Source organism: Vicia villosa, linkage group LG3, assembly GCF_029867415.1.
Source record: "Vicia villosa cultivar HV-30 ecotype Madison, WI linkage group LG3, Vvil1.0, whole genome shotgun sequence".
NCBI lineage: Eukaryota > Viridiplantae > Streptophyta > Magnoliopsida > Fabales > Fabaceae > Vicia > Vicia villosa.
This window is the reverse complement of record NC_081182.1, coordinates 19,173,493-19,198,111: the sequence shown is the minus strand read 5'-3', so window position 1 is coordinate 19,198,111 and position 24,619 is coordinate 19,173,493. Positions and strand designations below refer to the sequence as shown.

Here is a 24,619-nt window from a genome sequence, read left to right as displayed (position 1 = left end):
AAAGGTTACATAACTAGTAGAATGGCTTTTGATATCAACAAGCAGATTCTTGAGTCCAGTCATGTGTCTGGAGCATCCACTATCAAAATACCAGTCTTCTTTGGCTGAAACTCTAAGAGATGTATGGGCTATTAAGGCCATATTTTTAGGTTTCCATTGTTGCTTCTGGATGGGCATGATCTGCTTAGGTTTGTAAGAAGCAGCTTGATCTGGATATCCATGTAGTCTGAAGCAAAAAGGCTTAATGTGTCCAAATCTTCCACAGTAATGACATCTCCATCTTTGAAACTTTCTCTTCATTTCACCTTTCTCGTGATGTTGAGTCACATGTTTTGACATCGGCTTCAACATCTCAGCTTCAGGTTTAGTTCTGCTACTATCTTGGACATATTTCTTTGCACCAACAAAACCTATACCAGACATATCTCTTGAACTTTTTCCAACCTGCAAGATCTCCTCCAACATATCCGTGCCACTGTTCAACATTTTTACTGATTTTGACATCTGATCAAGTTTGGATTGTAACAGGATAGTTTCACCATTCAGTTCAGATATAGTTTCATTAAGCTCTTTGTTATCAGCCTCCAACTGAGCTATGTATTTCTTCTGCTTTTCACCTTGTTGACACACTTCTGCACATTTGATACACAACTTTCTGTAGGAACCTGCCAGTTCTTCAAAGGTTAGCTCGTCTTTCCTAGAATCTTCATCAGAATTGCAAATTCCAGTAAGGGCTGTGACATGTTTGGCTGATTCTTCTTCAAAATCACTCTCTGAATCTTCATCAGACCAGGAGACTGACAATCCTTTCTTTTGTTTCTTGAGATAGGTAGGGCATTCAGCTCTAATATGTCCATACCCTTCACATCCATGACATTGGATCCCTTTGTTGTGATTGTACTTTTCTTCTGGTTTAGCTCCTCTGCCAGAGTCATAAGATCCATTGATGTCAGATGAGATGTTCTTGACATTAGGTCTTGACTTCTGATGCATCCTTCTCATAATTTTGTTGAATTGTTTACCAAGCATAGCTATAGATTCAGATACATTCTCTTCTCTACTTTCCTTTACTTCTTCACTAGAGTTGGACACAAAAGCTATGCTTTTGTTCTTCTTTTCAGAATTTTCATTGATTCCCATCTCAAAAGTTTGAAGAGATCCAATTAACTCTTCTACCTTCATTTGGCTGATGTCCTGTGCCTCTTCTATAGCTGTGACCTTCATATCAAATCTCTTAGGTAGGGATCTAAGGATTTTCCTCACCAACTTTTCATCAGACATTTTTTCTCCCAAAGCTCCTGAGGTATTAGCAATATCGAGTAAATTCATATGAAAATCCTTAATACTTTCATCGTCCCTCATCCTTAGATTTTCAAATTTAGTAGTTAGCAGTTGAAGTCTTGACATCTTCACTTTGGAGGTGCCCTCATGAGTAGTCTTTAGGATATCCCAGACATCTTTGGCTAGTTCACACTGGTGAACCAGTCTGAATATATTTTTGTCAATTCCATTGAATAAAGCATTTAGGGCTTTAGAGTTGCCAAGCGCCAATGCCTCCTCATCTTTGTCCCAATCTTCCTCTGGTTTAAAAGTTTTGTTGCCATCTTTATCAATAATAACAGGATGTTCCCATCCTTTGTTCACAGCTCTCCATGCTTTGCTGTTCACAGATTTCAGAAAAGCCACCATGAGAGGTTTCCAATAATCATAATTAGAACCATCCAGAATGGGTGGTCTCATTATAAATCCACCACCTTCTTTGTCCATCGAACCAGAAAATACTTTCCCTAGATCTCACCCAGTAAAAAACAGGCAGGGTGCTTGCTCTGATGCCAATTGAAATTCTGGACTCAGACACGCGATGTCTTACAGGATGTCACGACATCACTATCTGAATGTTTTCAAGCAAATGAACAAAGAGTAAACAGTAAATAACACAGGAAAATTGTTAACCCAGTTCGGTGCAAACACACCTACATCTGGGGGCTACCAAGCCAGGGAGGAAGTCCACTATAAGTAATATTAATTCAAGGTAATACAACTCAATATTACGCCTTTCACTTAATATCTACCCAATGCAACTTCAATCTAAACTGCTAGACCAGAGCTCCTACTCACTCCCCCTCAATCACAGCAGTGATGACAAACTAACAGACGAAAAGCAAAAGAAGACACTCTTCAAAAACACACCTTGATCTTGCTTAAAAGCTTCGATCAAGAACAATAGTACTCGTGCTTAAAAGCTTTGAGTACTTTTTACAACTCAAAACAAAAACGCCTAGACCAAGACAATCATCATGATGATTGTTTGGCTTACAAGAAATCTAGTACACAGACGAACAGCACAACAAACTTCTGGACGGCAAAACCCTAAAAAAAACATACATGCAGCAGCTTCTTCATTTGTTATATATATATCCTTGCAGCAGCTGGGCCTTGGATCCAATATCAGTTTTAAACCTAATTAAAACCATTTCCATAAGGCAAAGATCCATCGCATAACATTGTTCTGAAACAAAACAATATCCAAAGTTTCCAAAAGAGGCGCGCAGAGGCTTAACAGATCATAACGCGAACATAGTAAAACACAGCAGCTTCGGATGTCATGACATCGGTCTTGACATCAGGTAAAAGCCTGCACAAGAAAAACTACAAGAAAGACTTCAAAACAATGCATGTCAAGACACCAGGTTTGACATGATAAAGACACTATTTGTTTTACCAAAAAATACAGCCAATCAATAACATCTACATCCATAAATTTGGCTGTCGCAATAAAAATAAAGGCGATTTACATTTAAATTGATAGTTTTTGTTTGAAAATAGTTGCGGTTCCAAATCCCGTTTAATTCAGATAATAAGCAAATGTATTCAAATTTTACATTGTTGTAATATACTAAAAACATACGTCATTTTAAAGCGTCCTAATATACTTATGATATTAGCCAAAATAACATTATGTTAACCAACACAATTTTCAAATTGATTTAAAAAATATCTCTTTGAAATATGCTAAAATAATTTTAAATTTTTTCAAAATTTAAATTATCTATAAAAATTAACATTTATTCTTTATTGTAAAAAAATTAAAAAACATATATTAAAAGGCCCACAAATTATATATATATATATATATATATATATATATATATATATGTATATATATATGTATATATATATATATATATATATATATATATATATATATATATATAAAATTTGTGGGCCTATGTAGAGCGGTATGTTTGTGAATTATATTGAGTTTAGCGCATTTCCCGTCCTCTGGTGACTGGTGTACAATAAAGAAACAATTCCTTCAGACGTCTAATTATTCTGACAGCTAATAATTGAACCTGCAGTCAAAGGAACACGTAATGTACCAATGCGTGCTATGTTGACGAGGAGAAAGTCAAACGGCGGTTGAGCTATGCGAAACTGCAAATAAGTTTGGATTGGCCGATAGTTTTAGAATTAGTAACAATATGTAACGCGATGAACCAGTGCGTGCTATTGTCACTATTTTAAAAACTATCGGCCAATCCAAACTCATGCGGTTTCGCAGAGCTCAACCGCCGTTTTACATCCTCCTCGTCAACATAGCATGCACTGGTACATTACGTGTTCCTTTGACTGCAGGTTCAATTATGTGAGGATTGCGTACAAGTATAAGTACTACGCGTGAAAGGTTTCATGCGTATTACTTATGCTTGTACGCAGTCCTCACATTTTAGGGTTAATATGTGACTAGATATTCATTAACAACTTTATGTAAGATTATATAACATAAAGAGTTTGTGTTGTGTCTATGTATGTAGAGCTGAGTGTTTGTGAATTATATTGAGTTGAGCGTGTTTGTGAATTAACTAAGGTATACTTTTGAAACTATCAAGTTAAGTTAAAATGATGGTTAATTAAGTTACCATCTCCGTTAAAATTTTGCTTACCAAAACTAACTTACAAACCATTATTAGAGAAAAAGTCATAGTCATAGCCATGTCAATTATGAAGTACTAGTACTCTTATATGAAAATTAGAATGGTGAGTGAGGAAGCATCAAAAATGAAAAAGCTGGTGGAGCCAAAAGCAAATAAGCATAATTGCAGACAAGATAAGATTGAATCATATGAGACGTGCTCAATAATTCTTCATCTACACCTATATTATGCAAAAGTTAAAAATGTTCTTTGTTGATCGAATCTTGGTAATTGAGCTATATATGTAGGGCTATTGGTTTAGACACAAAATAGTAGCCGTGAGTATAAAGTAGAGTAAAAAGAGAATTTGAAAAGATAGGAGATGCCATTAGAATAATTATTATTGATGTGCTAAAAAATTAGTTTTTGTTTATATTCTAGTGATGAGAACCAAGTGGAGCAAAGATTCTAGTGATAAGATTCCTTGGCTTCGATTCTTATTGTGATATTGAAGCAAGTAATAAAGGCCCACAATTATACTTTTCTTATACTATTCAATTTCCTCATAGAAAACACACGTATATAAGTTCTGTCCACAAATTTAGAACTTGATATCCTTCATTACATTGACTCTAGAATATTGGCAGCAATTTGATGGTGACGTTTCATGTTATAAATTAAAGCAAATCAGTTCCTTGAAACTCAGCTCAATCGAAACCAAAGTTACAATTACTTTCTCCTCTCAATTCAAGCAATGAAACTCAAGAAGAGAAAAAAACTATATTCAAAAGGGAAGCTCCATACAACAATTATGATTTCCTTGATTAATAAGGTGAGAATACTAAGTCTCTATCTTAAATCTGATTTTAGGTCTTGGTTTAATCTGATTGATTATGTCTTGTTTTTTTTACCAAAAAAGATGTATAAAGAAGTGGTGAAGTTCTAGTCTTCTATATTTCCAAACCTCAACACTCTCTTTCTCTTTCTCATTCTCTTTCTCTCATCTTTTAAACCATTCAAAGAGGAAACTCTTCACCATTGTAGTAGTGTGGTGGTGGTGGAGAGAGGTTAAAAAACCATAGAGTATCCACTTCCAAAAGAAGCAAATGATTCTGTGATTACTTTTGTGCCTCACACCCACAAATCCAATCTTACCATATTAAAAATAAATAATAATAAGAATAATAATAATATAAATACTATTAATCCACCACTATAAATAAATACAAAATAACACACAAATCTTTAAATTATACTTTTTTTTTCTATTTCATAACTCATATTATTTAATTATGACTATTCACCTGCTTAATAAATTGATATACATTTTGATTAATAACTTAATTAGATATTATTTTTTATTTTTTTATTTTTTTTCTATGCATAATCACACCATATATATATATATATATATATATATATATATATATATATATATATATATATATATATATATATATATATATATATATATATATATATATATATATATATATATATGTGATTTTAACTTATTATCATTTAATTTATATTTTTATATTTTATAGTAATAATATTGAATAGAATAAGAATGAATTGAAATTAATACATAAATAGAAATTTATGGAGAATAAATAGTAAAAGATAGTGATGGGTTAAAAAATAAGAGTAAATAAAATATCACAAAAATTATAAAATATGCTAAAATTTATGGAGAGTTTATAAAATATAATGGTAATAAGATTTAAAAAGTAATAAATTACTTTAAAGAGTGTTAATTGGAATATTAATTAGACCAAATAAATATTTAAACTACGTCTTACTAATTTGATTGGTTATTATTTTCTTATTTGTTATTGTTCTACTCATATTTATATGTTTGCATATTGCGTGCGTGCATGTGAGATTGAGTTAAGAGAAGTTTATAGGAAGTGATTTTTTTTCTATTTTTGGGTTACAAGTGATACCTCTCCAAAATCACCAAATTAGGTTTGATTTTCGTGTTATTTAGATGATTGAAAGGGTCAATGAGGGGTGGTTTTACTATATATGTGATGAGTCTAAAGTTTGTTTACTATTTGTATATATTCTGAATCTTTTATTACAGAGCATAACAGGAGTTTATTATCCGCAGCTAACATAACGGCACAACTGGTATAACTAATCGCTAACTACTTTAATAACATGACTTGTTAGGTTACAAAGCTTATTCATAAATCTAATTCCCATCCACTGATACAAACTAGTATAAAACCTATATATATATACTATATAAATTTTGAATTGTAGGTTTATAGATAGCATGTATATTATAGTTTTATTGGGGCTTTTTTTTTGATAAGCGACATATTATATTGAATACGAGTACTAGGAGTACTCAATGGGGCTTTTGATCCAACTAAAATCTATGTTGCTTATGAGCATAATTATGTTTCATTAATGACTTGATTGGGTTGTTCTTTTTTTCTTCTTTCTTTCTAAAACAGTTTGATACGGCGTGAAAACCGTTCTCGGAAACTAAAGAAAAATGGACAGTGAGAGTGGAGTCCCAATTTTAGATTTTCGTAAGAGCACTGGAATTATTTTAGAAGAAGGAGGTCAAGGATGGAAAGAAATGAGTAAGAAAGTGAGAGAAGCACTTGAGAGTCATGGTATGTTTCTCTTAAGGTGTGATGAAATACCGAAAGAATTACAAAATAAAATGTTCCCGGCATTAAATCTTTGTTTGATCTACCTGAGGAGACAAAGACGAAGTTCATTGGCAAAAGAGCTTATAGGGGTTATTCGTCCAAGAACCCTACGCTTCCTAATAGTCAAACATTCGGTATTGATGATACTTTTGATCCAAATGAGGCCCGAAGCTTCACTAACCTCATGTGGCCTGAAGGAAATCCTAATTTCTGGTATTTAATTATTTTACTTTGTTAATATTTTGGCTTACTTTAATAACTTTGCTTTAAAATATTTTATTATTTTGCAATGAGATGAGGCATAATAGATTATGTATATACAGTGAGGCATTAATTTCATTTAGCTCACAAGCACGTGAACTAAGCTCATGTATCCTAAAGATGATTATGGAGGGCTTTGGCCTTCCAGAAATTACATTTTTGAAGTTAACGAGTTGTGTAGAGGTAATGATACACGGCTGACAAAGTATCCACTTCCTAAAGAAGCAAATGATTCTGTGATTACTTTTGTGCCTCACACCGACAAATCCAATCTTTCCATTATATTAAAAATAAATAATAATAAGAATAATAAGAAGAATAATAATATAAATACTATTAATCCACCACTATAACTAAATACAAAATAACACATAAATCTTTAAACTATACTTTTTTTTCTATTTCATAACTCATAATATTTAATTATGACTATTCACCTGCTTAATAAATTGATATACATTTTGATTAATAACTTAATTAGATATTATTTTTTATTTTTAATTATTTTTCTATGCATAATCACACCATATATATATATATATATATATATATATATATATATATATATATATATATATATATATATATATATATATATATATATATATATATGATTTTAACTTATTATCATTTAATTTATATTTTTATATTTTATAGTAATAATATTGAATAGAATAAGAATGAATTGAAATTAATACATAAATAAAAATTTATGGAGAATAAATAGTGAAAGATAGTGAAGGGTTAAAAAATAAGAGTAAATAAAATATCACAAAACTTATAAAATATGCTAAAATTTATGGAGAGTTTATAAAATATAATGGTAATAAGATTTATAAAGTAATAAATTACTTAAAAGAGTGTTAATTGAAATATTAATTAGACCAAATAAATATTTAAACTACGTCTTACTAATTTGATTGGTTATTATTTTCTTATTTGTTATTGTTCTACTCATATTTATATGTTTGCATATTGCGTGCGTGCATGTGAGATTGAGTTAAGAGAGGTTTATAGGAAGTGATTTTTTTTTCTATTTTTGGGTTACAAGTGATACCTCTCCAAAATCACCAAATTAGGTTTGATTTTCGTGTTATTTAGATGATTGAAAGGGTCAATGAGGGGTGGTTTTATTATATATTTGATGAGTCTAAAGTTTGTTTACTATTTATATATATTCTGAATCTTTTAATACAGAGCATAACAGGAGTTTATTATCTGCAGCTAACATAACGGCACAACTGGTATAACTAATCGCTAACTACTTTAATAACATGACTTGTTAGGTTACAAAGCTTATTCATAAATCTAATTCCCATCCACTGATACAAACTAGTATAAAACCTATATACTATATAAATTTTGAATTGTAGGTTTATAGATAGCATGTATATTATAGTTTTATTGGGGCTTTTTTTTTTTGATAAGCGACATATTATATTGAATACGAGTACTAGGAGTACTCAATGGGGCTTTTGATCCAACTAAAATCTAAGTTGCTTATGAGCATAATTATGTTTCATTAATGACTTGATTGGGTTGTTCTTTTTTTCTTCTTTCTTTCTAAAACAGTTTGATACGGCGTGAAAACCGTTATCGGAAACTAAAGAAAAATGGACAGTGAGAGTGGAGTCCCAATTTTAGATTTTCGTAAGAGCACTGGAATTATTTTAGAAGAAGGAGGTCAAGGATGGAAAGAAATGAGTAAGAAAGTGAGAGAAGCACTTGAGAGTCATGGTATGTTTCTCTTAAGGTGTGATGAAATACCGAAAGAATTACAAAATAAAATGTTCCCGGCATTAAATCTTTGTTTGATCTACCTGAGGAGACAAAGACGAAGTTCATTGGCAAAAGAGCTTATAGGGGTTATTCGTCCAAGAACCCTACGCTTCCTAATAGTCAAACATTCGGTATTGATGATACTTTTGATCCAAATGAGGCCCGAAGCTTCACTAACCTCATGTGGCCTGAAGGAAATCCTAATTTCTGGTATTTAATTATTTTACTTTGTTAATATTTTGGCTTACTTTAATAACTTTGCTTTAAAATATTTTATTATTTTGCAATGAGATGAGGCATAATAGATTATGTATATACAGTGAGGCATTAATTTCATTTAGCTCACAAGCACGTGAACTAAGCTCATGTATCCTAAAGATGATTATGGAGGGCTTTGGCCTTCCAGAAATTACATTTTTGAAGTTAACGAGTTGTGTAGAGGTAATGATACACGGCTGACAAAGTATCCACTTCCTAAAGAAGCAAATGATTCTGTGATTACTTTTGTGCCTCACACCGACAAATCCAATCTTTCCATTATATTAAAAATAAATAATAATAAGAATAATAAGAAGAATAATAATATAAATACTATTAATCCACCACTATAACTAAATACAAAATAACACATAAATCTTTAAACTATACTTTTTTTTCTATTTCATAACTCATAATATTTAATTATGACTATTCACCTGCTTAATAAATTGATATACATTTTGATTAATAACTTAATTAGATATTATTTTTTATTTTTAATTATTTTTCTATGCATAATCACACCATATATATATATATATATATATATATATATATATATATATATATATATATATATATATATATATATATATATATATATATATATATGATTTTAACTTATTATCATTTAATTTATATTTTTATATTTTATAGTAATAATATTGAATAGAATAAGAATGAATTGAAATTAATACATAAATAAAAATTTATGGAGAATAAATAGTGAAAGATAGTGAAGGGTTAAAAAATAAGAGTAAATAAAATATCACAAAAATTATAAAATATGCTAAAATTTATGGAGAGTTTATAAAATATAATGGTAATAAGATTTATAAAGTAATAAATTACTTAAAAGAGTGTTAATTGAAATATTAATTAGACCAAATAAATATTTAAACTACGTCTTACTAATTTGATTGGTTATTATTTTCTTATTTGTTATTGTTCTACTCATATTTATATGTTTGCATATTGCGTGCGTGCATGTGAGATTGAGTTAAGAGAGGTTTATAGGAAGTGATTTTTTTTTCTATTTTTGGGTTACAAGTGATACCTCTCCAAAATCACCAAATTAGGTTTGATTTTCGTGTTATTTAGATGATTGAAAGGGTCAATGAGGGGTGGTTTTATTATATATTTGATGAGTCTAAAGTTTGTTTACTATTTATATATATTCTGAATCTTTTAATACAGAGCATAACAGGAGTTTATTATCTGCAGCTAACATAACGGCACAACTGGTATAACTAATCGCTAACTACTTTAATAACATGACTTGTTAGGTTACAAAGCTTATTCATAAATCTAATTCCCATCCACTGATACAAACTAGTATAAAACCTATATACTATATAAATTTTGAATTGTAGGTTTATAGATAGCATGTATATTATAGTTTTATTGGGGCTTTTTTTTTTTGATAAGCGACATATTATATTGAATACGAGTACTAGGAGTACTCAATGGGGCTTTTGATCCAACTAAAATCTAAGTTGCTTATGAGCATAATTATGTTTCATTAATGACTTGATTGGGTTGTTCTTTTTTTCTTCTTTCTTTCTAAAACAGTTTGATACGGCGTGAAAACCGTTATCGGAAACTAAAGAAAAATGGACAGTGAGAGTGGAGTCCCAATTTTAGATTTTCGTAAGAGCACTGGAATTATTTTAGAAGAAGGAGGTCAAGGATGGAAAGAAATGAGTAAGAAAGTGAGAGAAGCACTTGAGAGTCATGGTATGTTTCTCTTAAGGTGTGATGAAATACCGAAAGAATTACAAAATAAAATGTTCCCGGCATTAAATCTTTGTTTGATCTACCTGAGGAGACAAAGACGAAGTTCATTGGCAAAAGAGCTTATAGGGGTTATTCGTCCAAGAACCCTACGCTTCCTAATAGTCAAACATTCGGTATTGATGATACTTTTGATCCAAATGAGGCCCGAAGCTTCACTAACCTCATGTGGCCTGAAGGAAATCCTAATTTCTGGTATTTAATTATTTTACTTTGTTAATATTTTGGCTTACTTTAATAACTTTGCTTTAAAATATTTTATTATTTTGCAATGAGATGAGGCATAATAGATTATGTATATACAGTGAGGCATTAATTTCATTTAGCTCACAAGCACGTGAACTAAGCTCATGTATCCTAAAGATGATTATGGAGGGCTTTGGCCTTCCAGAAATTACATTTTTGAAGTTAACGAGTTGTGTAGAGGTAATGATACACGGCTGACAAAGTATCCACTTCCTAAAGAAGCAAATGATTCTGTGATTACTTTTGTGCCTCACACCGACAAATCCAATCTTTCCATTATATTAAAAATAAATAATAATAAGAATAATAAGAAGAATAATAATATAAATACTATTAATCCACCACTATAACTAAATACAAAATAACACATAAATCTTTAAACTATACTTTTTTTTCTATTTCATAACTCATAATATTTAATTATGACTATTCACCTGCTTAATAAATTGATATACATTTTGATTAATAACTTAATTAGATATTATTTTTTATTTTTAATTATTTTTCTATGCATAATCACACCATATATATATATATATATATATATATATATATATATATATATATATATATATATATATATATATATATATATATATATATATATATGATTTTAACTTATTATCATTTAATTTATATTTTTATATTTTATAGTAATAATATTGAATAGAATAAGAATGAATTGAAATTAATACATAAATAAAAATTTATGGAGAATAAATAGTGAAAGATAGTGAAGGGTTAAAAAATAAGAGTAAATAAAATATCACAAAAATTATAAAATATGCTAAAATTTATGGAGAGTTTATAAAATATAATGGTAATAAGATTTATAAAGTAATAAATTACTTAAAAGAGTGTTAATTGAAATATTAATTAGACCAAATAAATATTTAAACTACGTCTTACTAATTTGATTGGTTATTATTTTCTTATTTGTTATTGTTCTACTCATATTTATATGTTTGCATATTGCGTGCGTGCATGTGAGATTGAGTTAAGAGAGGTTTATAGGAAGTGATTTTTTTTTCTATTTTTGGGTTACAAGTGATACCTCTCCAAAATCACCAAATTAGGTTTGATTTTCGTGTTATTTAGATGATTGAAAGGGTCAATGAGGGGTGGTTTTATTATATATTTGATGAGTCTAAAGTTTGTTTACTATTTATATATATTCTGAATCTTTTAATACAGAGCATAACAGGAGTTTATTATCTGCAGCTAACATAACGGCACAACTGGTATAACTAATCGCTAACTACTTTAATAACATGACTTGTTAGGTTACAAAGCTTATTCATAAATCTAATTCCCATCCACTGATACAAACTAGTATAAAACCTATATACTATATAAATTTTGAATTGTAGGTTTATAGATAGCATGTATATTATAGTTTTATTGGGGCTTTTTTTTTTTGATAAGCGACATATTATATTGAATACGAGTACTAGGAGTACTCAATGGGGCTTTTGATCCAACTAAAATCTAAGTTGCTTATGAGCATAATTATGTTTCATTAATGACTTGATTGGGTTGTTCTTTTTTTCTTCTTTCTTTCTAAAACAGTTTGATACGGCGTGAAAACCGTTATCGGAAACTAAAGAAAAATGGACAGTGAGAGTGGAGTCCCAATTTTAGATTTTCGTAAGAGCACTGGAATTATTTTAGAAGAAGGAGGTCAAGGATGGAAAGAAATGAGTAAGAAAGTGAGAGAAGCACTTGAGAGTCATGGTATGTTTCTCTTAAGGTGTGATGAAATACCGAAAGAATTACAAAATAAAATGTTCCCGGCATTAAATCTTTGTTTGATCTACCTGAGGAGACAAAGACGAAGTTCATTGGCAAAAGAGCTTATAGGGGTTATTCGTCCAAGAACCCTACGCTTCCTAATAGTCAAACATTCGGTATTGATGATACTTTTGATCCAAATGAGGCCCGAAGCTTCACTAACCTCATGTGGCCTGAAGGAAATCCTAATTTCTGGTATTTAATTATTTTACTTTGTTAATATTTTGGCTTACTTTAATAACTTTGCTTTAAAATATTTTATTATTTTGCAATGAGATGAGGCATAATAGATTATGTATATACAGTGAGGCATTAATTTCATTTAGCTCACAAGCACGTGAACTAAGCTCATGTATCCTAAAGATGATTATGGAGGGCTTTGGCCTTCCAGAAATTACATTTTTGAAGTTAACGAGTTGTGTAGAGGTAATGATACACGGCTGACAAAGTATCCACTTCCTAAAGAAGCAAATGATTCTGTGATTACTTTTGTGCCTCACACCGACAAATCCAATCTTTCCATTATATTAAAAATAAATAATAATAAGAATAATAAGAAGAATAATAATATAAATACTATTAATCCACCACTATAACTAAATACAAAATAACACATAAATCTTTAAACTATACTTTTTTTTCTATTTCATAACTCATAATATTTAATTATGACTATTCACCTGCTTAATAAATTGATATACATTTTGATTAATAACTTAATTAGATATTATTTTTTATTTTTAATTATTTTTCTATGCATAATCACACATATATATATATATATATATATATATATATATATATATATATATATATATATATGATTTTAACTTATTATCATTTAATTTATATTTTTATATTTTATAGTAATAATATTGAATAGAATAAGAATGAATTGAAATTAATACATAAATAAAAATTTATGGAGAATAAATAGTGAAAGATAGTGAAGGGTTAAAAAATAAGAGTAAATAAAATATCACAAAAATTATAAAATATGCTAAAATTTATGGAGAGTTTATAAAATATAATGGTAATAAGATTTATAAAGTAATAAATTACTTAAAAGAGTGTTAATTGAAATATTAATTAGACCAAATAAATATTTAAACTACGTCTTACTAATTTGATTGGTTATTATTTTCTTATTTGTTATTGTTCTACTCATATTTATATGTTTGCATATTGCGTGCGTGCATGTGAGATTGAGTTAAGAGAGGTTTATAGGAAGTGATTTTTTTTTCTATTTTTGGGTTACAAGTGATACCTCTCCAAAATCACCAAATTAGGTTTGATTTTCGTGTTATTTAGATGATTGAAAGGGTCAATGAGGGGTGGTTTTATTATATATTTGATGAGTCTAAAGTTTGTTTACTATTTATATATATTCTGAATCTTTTAATACAGAGCATAACAGGAGTTTATTATCTGCAGCTAACATAACGGCACAACTGGTATAACTAATCGCTAACTACTTTAATAACATGACTTGTTAGGTTACAAAGCTTATTCATAAATCTAATTCCCATCCACTGATACAAACTAGTATAAAACCTATATACTATATAAATTTTGAATTGTAGGTTTATAGATAGCATGTATATTATAGTTTTATTGGGGCTTTTTTTTTTTGATAAGCGACATATTATATTGAATACGAGTACTAGGAGTACTCAATGGGGCTTTTGATCCAACTAAAATCTAAGTTGCTTATGAGCATAATTATGTTTCATTAATGACTTGATTGGGTTGTTCTTTTTTTCTTCTTTCTTTCTAAAACAGTTTGATACGGCGTGAAAACCGTTCTCGGAAACTAAAGAAAAATGGACAGTGAGAGTGGAGTCCCAATTTTAGATTTTCGTAAGAGCACTGGAATTATTTTAGAAGAAGGAGGTCAAGGATGGAAAGAAATGAGTAAGAAAGTGAGAGAAGCACTTGAGAGTCATGGTATGTTTCTCTTAAGGTGTGATGAAATACCGAAAGAATTACAAAATAAAATGTTCCCGGCATTAAATCTTTGTTTGATCTACCTGAGGAGACAAAGACGAAGTTCATTGGCAAAAGAGCTTATAGGGGTTATTCGTCCAAGAACCCTACGCTTCCTAATAGTCAAACATTCGGTATTGATGATACTTTTGATCCAAATGAGGCCCGAAGCTTCACTAACCTCATGTGGCCTGAAGGAAATCCTAATTTCTGGTATTTAATTATTTTACTTTGTTAATATTTTGGCTTACTTTAATAACTTTGCTTTAAAATATTTTATTATTTTGCAATGAGATGAGGCATAATAGATTATGTATATACAGTGAGGCATTAATTTCATTTAGCTCACAAGCACGTGAACTAAGCTCATGTATCCTAAAGATGATTATGGAGGGCTTTGGCCTTCCAGAAATTACATTTTTGAAGTTAACGAGTTGTGTAGAGGTAATGATACACGGCTGACAAAGTATCCACTTCCTAAAGAAGCAAATGATTCTGTGATTACTTTTGTGCCTCACACCGACAAATCCAATCTTTCCATTATATTAAAAATAAATAATAATAAGAATAATAAGAAGAATAATAATATAAATACTATTAATCCACCACTATAACTAAATACAAAATAACACATAAATCTTTAAACTATACTTTTTTTTCTATTTCATAACTCATAATATTTAATTATGACTATTCACCTGCTTAATAAATTGATATACATTTTGATTAATAACTTAATTAGATATTATTTTTTATTTTTAATTATTTTTCTATGCATAATCACACCATATATATATATATATATATATATATATATATATATATATATATATATATATATATATATATATATATATATATATATATATATATATGATTTTAACTTATTATCATTTAATTTATATTTTTATATTTTATAGTAATAATATTGAATAGAATAAGAATGAATTGAAATTAATACATAAATAAAAATTTATGGAGAATAAATAGTGAAAGATAGTGAAGGGTTAAAAAATAAGAGTAAATAAAATATCACAAAAATTATAAAATATGCTAAAATTTATGGAGAGTTTATAAAATATAATGGTAATAAGATTTATAAAGTAATAAATTACTTAAAAGAGTGTTAATTGAAATATTAATTAGACCAAATAAATATTTAAACTACGTCTTACTAATTTGATTGGTTATTATTTTCTTATTTGTTATTGTTCTACTCATATTTATATGTTTGCATATTGCGTGCGTGCATGTGAGATTGAGTTAAGAGAGGTTTATAGGAAGTGATTTTTTTTTCTATTTTTGGGTTACAAGTGATACCTCTCCAAAATCACCAAATTAGGTTTGATTTTCGTGTTATTTAGATGATTGAAAGGGTCAATGAGGGGTGGTTTTATTATATATTTGATGAGTCTAAAGTTTGTTTACTATTTATATATATTCTGAATCTTTTAATACAGAGCATAACAGGAGTTTATTATCTGCAGCTAACATAACGGCACAACTGGTATAACTAATCGCTAACTACTTTAATAACATGACTTGTTAGGTTACAAAGCTTATTCATAAATCTAATTCCCATCCACTGATACAAACTAGTATAAAACCTATATACTATATAAATTTTGAATTGTAGGTTTATAGATAGCATGTATATTATAGTTTTATTGGGGCTTTTTTTTTTTGATAAGCGACATATTATATTGAATACGAGTACTAGGAGTACTCAATGGGGCTTTTGATCCAACTAAAATCTAAGTTGCTTATGAGCATAATTATGTTTCATTAATGACTTGATTGGGTTGTTCTTTTTTTCTTCTTTCTTTCTAAAACAGTTTGATACGGCGTGAAAACCGTTCTCGGAAACTAAAGAAAAATGGACAGTGAGAGTGGAGTCCCAATTTTAGATTTTCGTAAGAGCACTGGAATTATTTTAGAAGAAGGAGGTCAAGGATGGAAAGAAATGAGTAAGAAAGTGAGAGAAGCACTTGAGAGTCATGGTATGTTTCTCTTAAGGTGTGATGAAATACCGAAAGAATTACAAAATAAAATGTTCCCGGCATTAAATCTTTGTTTGATCTACCTGAGGAGACAAAGACGAAGTTCATTGGCAAAAGAGCTTATAGGGGTTATTCGTCCAAGAACCCTACGCTTCCTAATAGTCAAACATTCGGTATTGATGATACTTTTGATCCAAATGAGGCCCGAAGCTTCACTAACCTCATGTGGCCTGAAGGAAATCCTAATTTCTGGTATTTAATTATTTTACTTTGTTAATATTTTGGCTTACTTTAATAACTTTGCTTTAAAATATTTTATTATTTTGCAATGAGATGAGGCATAATAGATTATGTATATACAGTGAGGCATTAATTTCATTTAGCTCACAAGCACGTGAACTAAGCTCATGTATCCTAAAGATGATTATGGAGGGCTTTGGCCTTCCAGAAATTACATTTTTGAAGTTAACGAGTTGTGTAGAGGTAATGATACACGGCTGACAAAGTATCCACTTCCTAAAGAAGCAAATGATTCTGTGATTACTTTTGTGCCTCACACCGACAAATCCAATCTTTCCATTATATTAAAAATAAATAATAATAAGAATAATAAGAAGAATAATAATATAAATACTATTAATCCACCACTATAACTAAATACAAAATAACACATAAATCTTTAAACTATACTTTTTTTTCTATTTCATAACTCATAATATTTAATTATGACTATTCACCTGCTTAATAAATTGATATACATTTTGATTAATAACTTAATTAGATATTATTTTTTATTTTTAATTATTTTTCTATGCATAATCACACCATATATATATATATATATATATATATATATATATATATATATATATATATATATATATATATATATATATATATATATATATATATGATTTTAACTTATTATCATTTAATTTATATTTTTATATTTTATAGTAATAATATTGAATAGAATAAGAATGAATTGAAATTAATACATAAATAAAAATTTATGGAGAATAAATAGTGAAAGATAGTGAAGGGTTAAAAAATAAGAGTAAATAAAATATCACAAAAATTATAAAATATGCTAAAATTTATGGAGAGTTTATAAAATATAATGGTAATAAGATTTATAAAGTAATAAATTACTTAAAAGAGTGTTAATTGAAATATTAATTAGACCAAATAAATATTTAAACTACGTCTTACTAATTTGATTGGTTATTATTTTCTTATTTGTTATTGTTCTACTCATATTTATATGTTTGCATATTGCGTGCGTGCATGTGAGATTGAGTTAAGAGAGGTTTATAGGAAGTGATTTTTTTTTTCTATTTTTGGGTTACAAGTGATACCTCTCCAAAATCACCAAATTAGGTTTGATTTTCGTGTTATTTAGATGATTGAAAGGGTCAATGAGGGGTGGTTTTATTATATATTTGATGAGTCTAAAGTTTGTTTACTATTTATATATATTCTGAATCTTTTAATACAGAGCATAACAGGAGTTTATTATCTGCAGCTAACATAACGGCACAACTGGTATAACTAATCGCTAACTACTTTAATAACATGACTTGTTAGGTTACAAAGCTTATTCATAAATCTAATTCCCATCCACTGATACAAACTAGTATAAAACCTATATACTATATAAATTTTGAATTGTAGGTTTATAGATAGCATGTATATTATAGTTTTATTGGGGCTTTTTTTTTTTGATAAGCGACATATTATATTGAATACGAGTACTAGGAGTACTCAATGGGGCTTTTGATCCAACTAAAATCTAAGTTGCTTATGAGCATAATTATGTTTCATTAATGACTTGATTGGGTTGTTCTTTTTTTCTTCTTTCTTTCTAAAACAGTTTGATACGGCGTGAAAACCGTTCTCGGAAACTAAAGAAAAATGGACAGTGAGAGTGGAGTCCCAATTTTAGATTTTCGTAAGAGCACTGGAATTATTTTAGAAGAAGGAGGTCAAGGATGGAAAGAAATGAGTAAGAAAGTGAGAGAAGCACTTGAGAGTCATGGTATGTTTCTCTTAAGGTGTGATGAAATACCGAAAGAATTACAAAATAAAATGTTCCCGGCATTAAATCTTTGTTTGATCTACCTGAGGAGACAAAGACGAAGTTCATTGGCAAAAGAGCTTATAGGGGTTATTCGTCCAAGAACCCTACGCTTCCTAATAGTCAAACATTCGGTATTGATGATACTTTTGATCCAAATGAGGCCCGAAGCTTCACTAACCTCATGTGGCCTGAAGGAAATCCTAATTTCTGGTATTTAATTATTTTACTTTGTTAATATTTTGGCTTACTTTAATAACTTTGCTTTAAAATATTTTATTATTTTGCAATGAGATGAGGCATAATAGATTATGTATATACAGTGAGGCATTAATTTCATTTAGCTCACAAGCACGTGAACTAAGCTCATGTATCCTAAAGATGATTATGGAGGGCTTTGGCCTTCCAGAAATTACATTTTTGAAGTTAACGAGTTGTGTAGAGGTAATGATACACGGCTGACAAAGTATCCACTTCCTAAAGAAGCAAATGATTCTGTGATTACTTTTGTGCCTCACACCGACAAATCCAATCTTTCCATTATATTAAAAATAAATAATAATAAGAATAATAAGAAGAAGAATAATATAAATACTATTAATCCACCACTATAACTAAATACAAAATAACACATAAATCTTTAAACTATACTTTTTTTTCTATTTCATAACTCATATTATTTAATTATGACTATTCACCTGCTTAATAAATTGATATACATTTTGATTAATAACTTAATTAGATATTATTTTTTATTTTTAATTATTTTTCTATGCATAATCACACATATATATATATATATATATATATATATATATATATATATATATATATATATATATATATATATATATATATATATATATATATGTGATTTTAACTTATTATCATTTAATTTATATTTTTATATTTTATAGTAATAATATTGAATAGAATAAGAATGAATTGAAATTAATACATAAATAAAAATTTATGGAGAATAAATAGTGAAAGATAGTGAAGGGTTAAAAAATAAGAGTAAATAAAATATCACAAAAATTTATGGAGAGTTTATAAAATATAATGGTAATAAGATTTATAAAGTAATAAATTACTTAAAAGAGTGTTAATTGAAATATTAATTAGACCAAATAAATATTTAAACTACGTCTTACTAATTTGATTGGTTATTATTTTCTTATTTGTTATTGTTCTACTCATATTTATATGTTTGCATATTGCGTGCGTGCATGTGAGATTGAGTTAAGAGAGGTTTATAGGAAGTGATTTTTTTTTTCTATTTTTGGGTTACAAGTGATACCTCTCCAAAATCACCAAATTAGGTTTGATTTTCGTGTTATTTAGATGATTGAAAGGGTCAATGAGGGGTGGTTTTATTATATATTTGATGAGTCTAAAGTTTGTTTACTATTTATATATATTCTGAATCTTTTAATACAGAGCATAACAGGAGTTTATTATCTGCAGCTAACATAACGGCACAACTGGTATAACTAATCGCTAACTACTTTAATAACATGACTTGTTAGGTTACAAAGCTTATTCATAAATCTAATTCCCATCCACTGATACAAACTAGTATAAAACCTATATACTATATAAATTTTGAATTGTAGGTTTATAGATAGCATGTATATTATAGTTTTATTGGGGCTTTTTTTTTTTGATAAGCGACATATTATATTGAATACGAGTACTAGGAGTACTCAATGGGGCTTTTGATCCAACTAAAATCTAAGTTGCTTATGAGCATAATTATGTTTCATTAATGACTTGATTGGGTTGTTCTTTTTTTCTTCTTTCTTTCTAAAACAGTTTGATACGGCGTGAAAACCGTTCTCGGAAACTAAAGAAAAATGGACAGTGAGAGTGGAGTCCCAATTTTAGATTTTCGTAAGAGCACTGGAATTATTTTAGAAGAAGGAGGTCAAGGATGGAAAGAAATGAGTAAGAAAGTGAGAGAAGCACTTGAGAGTCATGGTATGTTTCTCTTAAGGTGTGATGAAATACCGAAAGAATTACAAAATAAAATGTTCCCGGCATTAAATCTTTGTTTGATCTACCTGAGGAGACAAAGACGAAGTTCATTGGCAAAAGAGCTTATAGGGGTTATTCGTCCAAGAACCCTACGCTTCCTAATAGTCAAACATTCGGTATTGATGATACTTTTGATCCAAATGAGGCCCGAAGCTTCACTAACCTCATGTGGCCTGAAGGAAATCCTAATTTCTGGTATTTAGTTATTTTACTTTGTTAATATTTTGGCTTACTTTAATAACTTTGCTTTAAAATATTTTATTATTTTGCAATGAGATGAGGCATAATAGATTATGTATATACAGTGAGGCATTAATTTCATTTAGCTCACAAGCACGTGAACTAAGCTCATGTATCCTAAAGATGATTATGGAGGGCTTTGGCCTTCCAGAAATTACATTTTTGAAGTTAACGAGTTGTGTAGAGGTAATGATACACGGCTGACAAAGTATCCACTTCCTAAAGAAGCAAATGATTCTGTGATTACTTTTGTGCCTCACACCGACAAATCCAATCTTTCCATTATATTAAAAATAAATAATAATAAGAATAATAAGAAGAAGAATAATATAAATACTATTAATCCACCACTATAACTAAATACAAAATAACACATAAATCTTTAAACTATACTTTTTTTTCTATTTCATAACTCATATTATTTAATTATGACTATTCACCTGCTTAATAAATTGATATACATTTTGATTAATAACTTAATTAGATATTATTTTTTATTTTTAATTATTTTTCTATGCATAATCACACCATATATATATATATATATATATATATATATATATATATATATATATATATATATATATATATATATATATATATATATATATATATATGTGTGATTTTAACTTATTATCATTTAATTTATATTTTTATATTTTATAGTAATAATATTGAATAGAATAAGAATGAATTGAAATTAATACATAAATAAAAATTTATGGAGAATAAATAGTGAAAGATAGTGAAGGGTTAAAAAATAAGAGTAAATAAAATATCACAAAAATTTATGGAGAGTTTATAAAATATAATGGTAATAAGATTTATAAAGTAATAAATTACTTAAAAGAGTGTTAATTGAAATATTAATTAGACCAAATAAATATTTAAACTACGTCTTACTAATTTGATTGGTTATTATTTTCTTATTTGTTATTGTTCTACTCATATTTATATGTTTGCATATTGCGTGCGTGCATGTGAGATTGAGTTAAGAGAGGTTTATAGGAAGTGATTTTTTTTTTCTATTTTTGGGTTACAAGTGATACCTCTCCAAAATCACCAAATTAGGTTTGATTTTCGTGTTATTTAGATGATTGAAAGGGTCAATGAGGGGTGGTTTTATTATATATTTGATGAGTCTAAAGTTTGTTTACTATTTATATATATTCTGAATCTTTTAATACAGAGCATAACAGGAGTTTATTATCTGCAGCTAACATAACGGCACAACTGGTATAACTAATCGCTAACTACTTTAATAACATGACTTGTTAGGTTACAAAGCTTATTCATAAATCTAATTCCCATCCACTGATACAAACTAGTATAAAACCTATATACTATATAAATTTTGAATTGTAGGTTTATAGATAGCATGTATATTATAGTTTTATTGGGGTTTTTTTTTTTTGATAAGCGACATATTATATTGAATACGAGTACTAGGAGTACTCAATGGGGCTTTTGATCCAACTAAAATCTAAGTTGCTTATGAGCATAATTATGTTTCATTAATGACTTGATTGGGTTGTTCTTTTTTTCTTCTTTCTTTCTAAAACAGTTTGATACGGCGTGAAAACCGTTCTCGGAAACTAAAGAAAAATGGACAGTGAGAGTGGAGTCCCAATTTTAGATTTTCGTAAGAGCACTGGAATTATTTTAGAAGAAGGAGGTCAAGGATGGAAAGAAATGAGTAAGAAAGTGAGAGAAGCACTTGAGAGTCATGGTATGTTTCTCTTAAGGTGTGATGAAATACCGAAAGAATTACAAAATAAAATGTTCCCGGCATTAAATCTTTGTTTGATCTACCTGAGGAGACAAAGACGAAGTTCATTGGCAAAAGAGCTTATAGGGGTTATTCGTCCAAGAACCCTACGCTTCCTAATAGTCAAACATTCGGTATTGATGATACTTTTGATCCAAATGAGGACCGAAGCTTCACTAACCTCATGTGGCCTGAAGGAAATCCTAATTTCTGGTATTTAATTATTTTACTTTGTTAATATTTTGGCTTACTTTAATAACTTTGCTTTAAAATATTTTATTATTTTGCAATGAGATGAGGCATAATAGATTATGTATATACAGTGAGGCATTAATTTCATTTAGCTCACAAGTAGGGGTGTGCAAAAAAACCGGTTATCCTTAACCAAATTGATATCCAAATTATATCACTTTTTAAAACTCAATCCAAATGCTAAAATATACAAACCGGTATCCATTTTGTTATTCAAATATAAACCGGTACCCATATCCAAATTGTCTTTCTTTTACCTTTTGCTACTGTTAACGTACTACTATCAATTAGTATTGTCAATTGTCATATTCAGTATCACTCAAACTAGAATAAAGTGAAAATTCCACAACTTCACTTTTTTTTTTATCTTCACATTTTTTGGTCATGTTTGTTTAAATAATTGGTTTTATTTTGTACGTAATTGTGTGCACTTTATGAAAAATATATTTGTTGTTGAATAATTTTGTAGTTAGCTTTATCACGAGAAAATAGTGATAGTACATGTGTTTAGAAACTAAAATGACAATTTAGATAATGAAATTCGTGAGTTAGAGACTATTAGTCACAAAGACAAATTAAAAATTAGAATGGATGTATTTGATGTCCAAGCAGCATAAAGAGAATTCAAAAGACCATTTGCTTGTGAATGAAGACATCACTTTTTGTTATATGCTATCCCATAAGAATCTTATCAAATCATGCATGTTGTTCCTTTGACACCGAAAGAGACACAAATAGTGGCAACATACATTCTTACATAACTCAAACCCTTTGTGATACTACATATTAATATTATTTTTAAAAATTATATATATATATATATATATATATATATATATATATATATATATATATATATATATATATATATATATATATATATATATATATATATGAGGATTATATTTACTCCAGGAGTAAATTACTATAACTTACTCCAAATCTAGACCATTGATTCTTTTCAATCTAGTGGTTAAAAATAATAAGTAATTAAATATGGAGAGAGAAAACTATTACTTATTATTTTTAACCTTTAGATTGAGAAGAATCAATGGTTTAGATTTGGAGTAAGTTATAATAACTTATTTCTGGAGTAAATATAACCCTCCTCATATATATATATATATATATATATATATATATATATATATATATATATATATATATATATATATATATATATATATATATATATATATATATATATATTCGTATTAATTATTGGTATTTATAAATAAATACTTTTTATGAAAAAAATTAAAAATTATTTCTCATTATTCTATAAAAGTGCAAGAGTTTTCAGTTAATTTAAAAAAATATTCGTTTTCTTCCACGTCTCTTATATATACTATAATTCAAAACTAACAATTTTATTGTTATTCCATCCGCTTATTAACAAAAGTTATGTTATTTTGAAACTAAATAATACATTTACACCGTATTTTTATACCATAAATACATGTTTCTTATTTTTTAAATAATTTTTTGACTTACCTAAAATACCGTGTAAGGCTAAACCATTATCTTACTTAGGTATAAATGGCTTT

General features: G+C 28.3%; 1 long non-coding RNA gene across 8 annotated transcripts; it reads left to right on the top strand.

The window, feature by feature from the left end:
* The first annotated feature begins 4,331 nt into the window (after window positions 1-4,331).
* On the top strand, window positions 4,332-23,198 carry LOC131660537 (uncharacterized). 8 transcript variants are annotated; one of them, XR_009300955.1, is made up of 4 exons: window positions 4,530-4,746; window positions 6,380-18,988; window positions 20,591-21,007; window positions 22,617-23,198. It is a non-coding gene; the product is annotated as an uncharacterized LOC131660537 (long non-coding RNA). The 8 variants fall into 8 exon arrangements; XR_009300957.1 differs by lacking the exons at window positions 20,591-21,007; window positions 22,617-23,198 and having other exon boundaries at window positions 6,380-14,911; window positions 16,534-19,244; XR_009300956.1 differs by lacking the exons at window positions 20,591-21,007; window positions 22,617-23,198 and having other exon boundaries at window positions 6,380-16,950; window positions 18,572-19,244.
* Window positions 23,199-24,619: the final 1,421 nt, after the last annotated feature.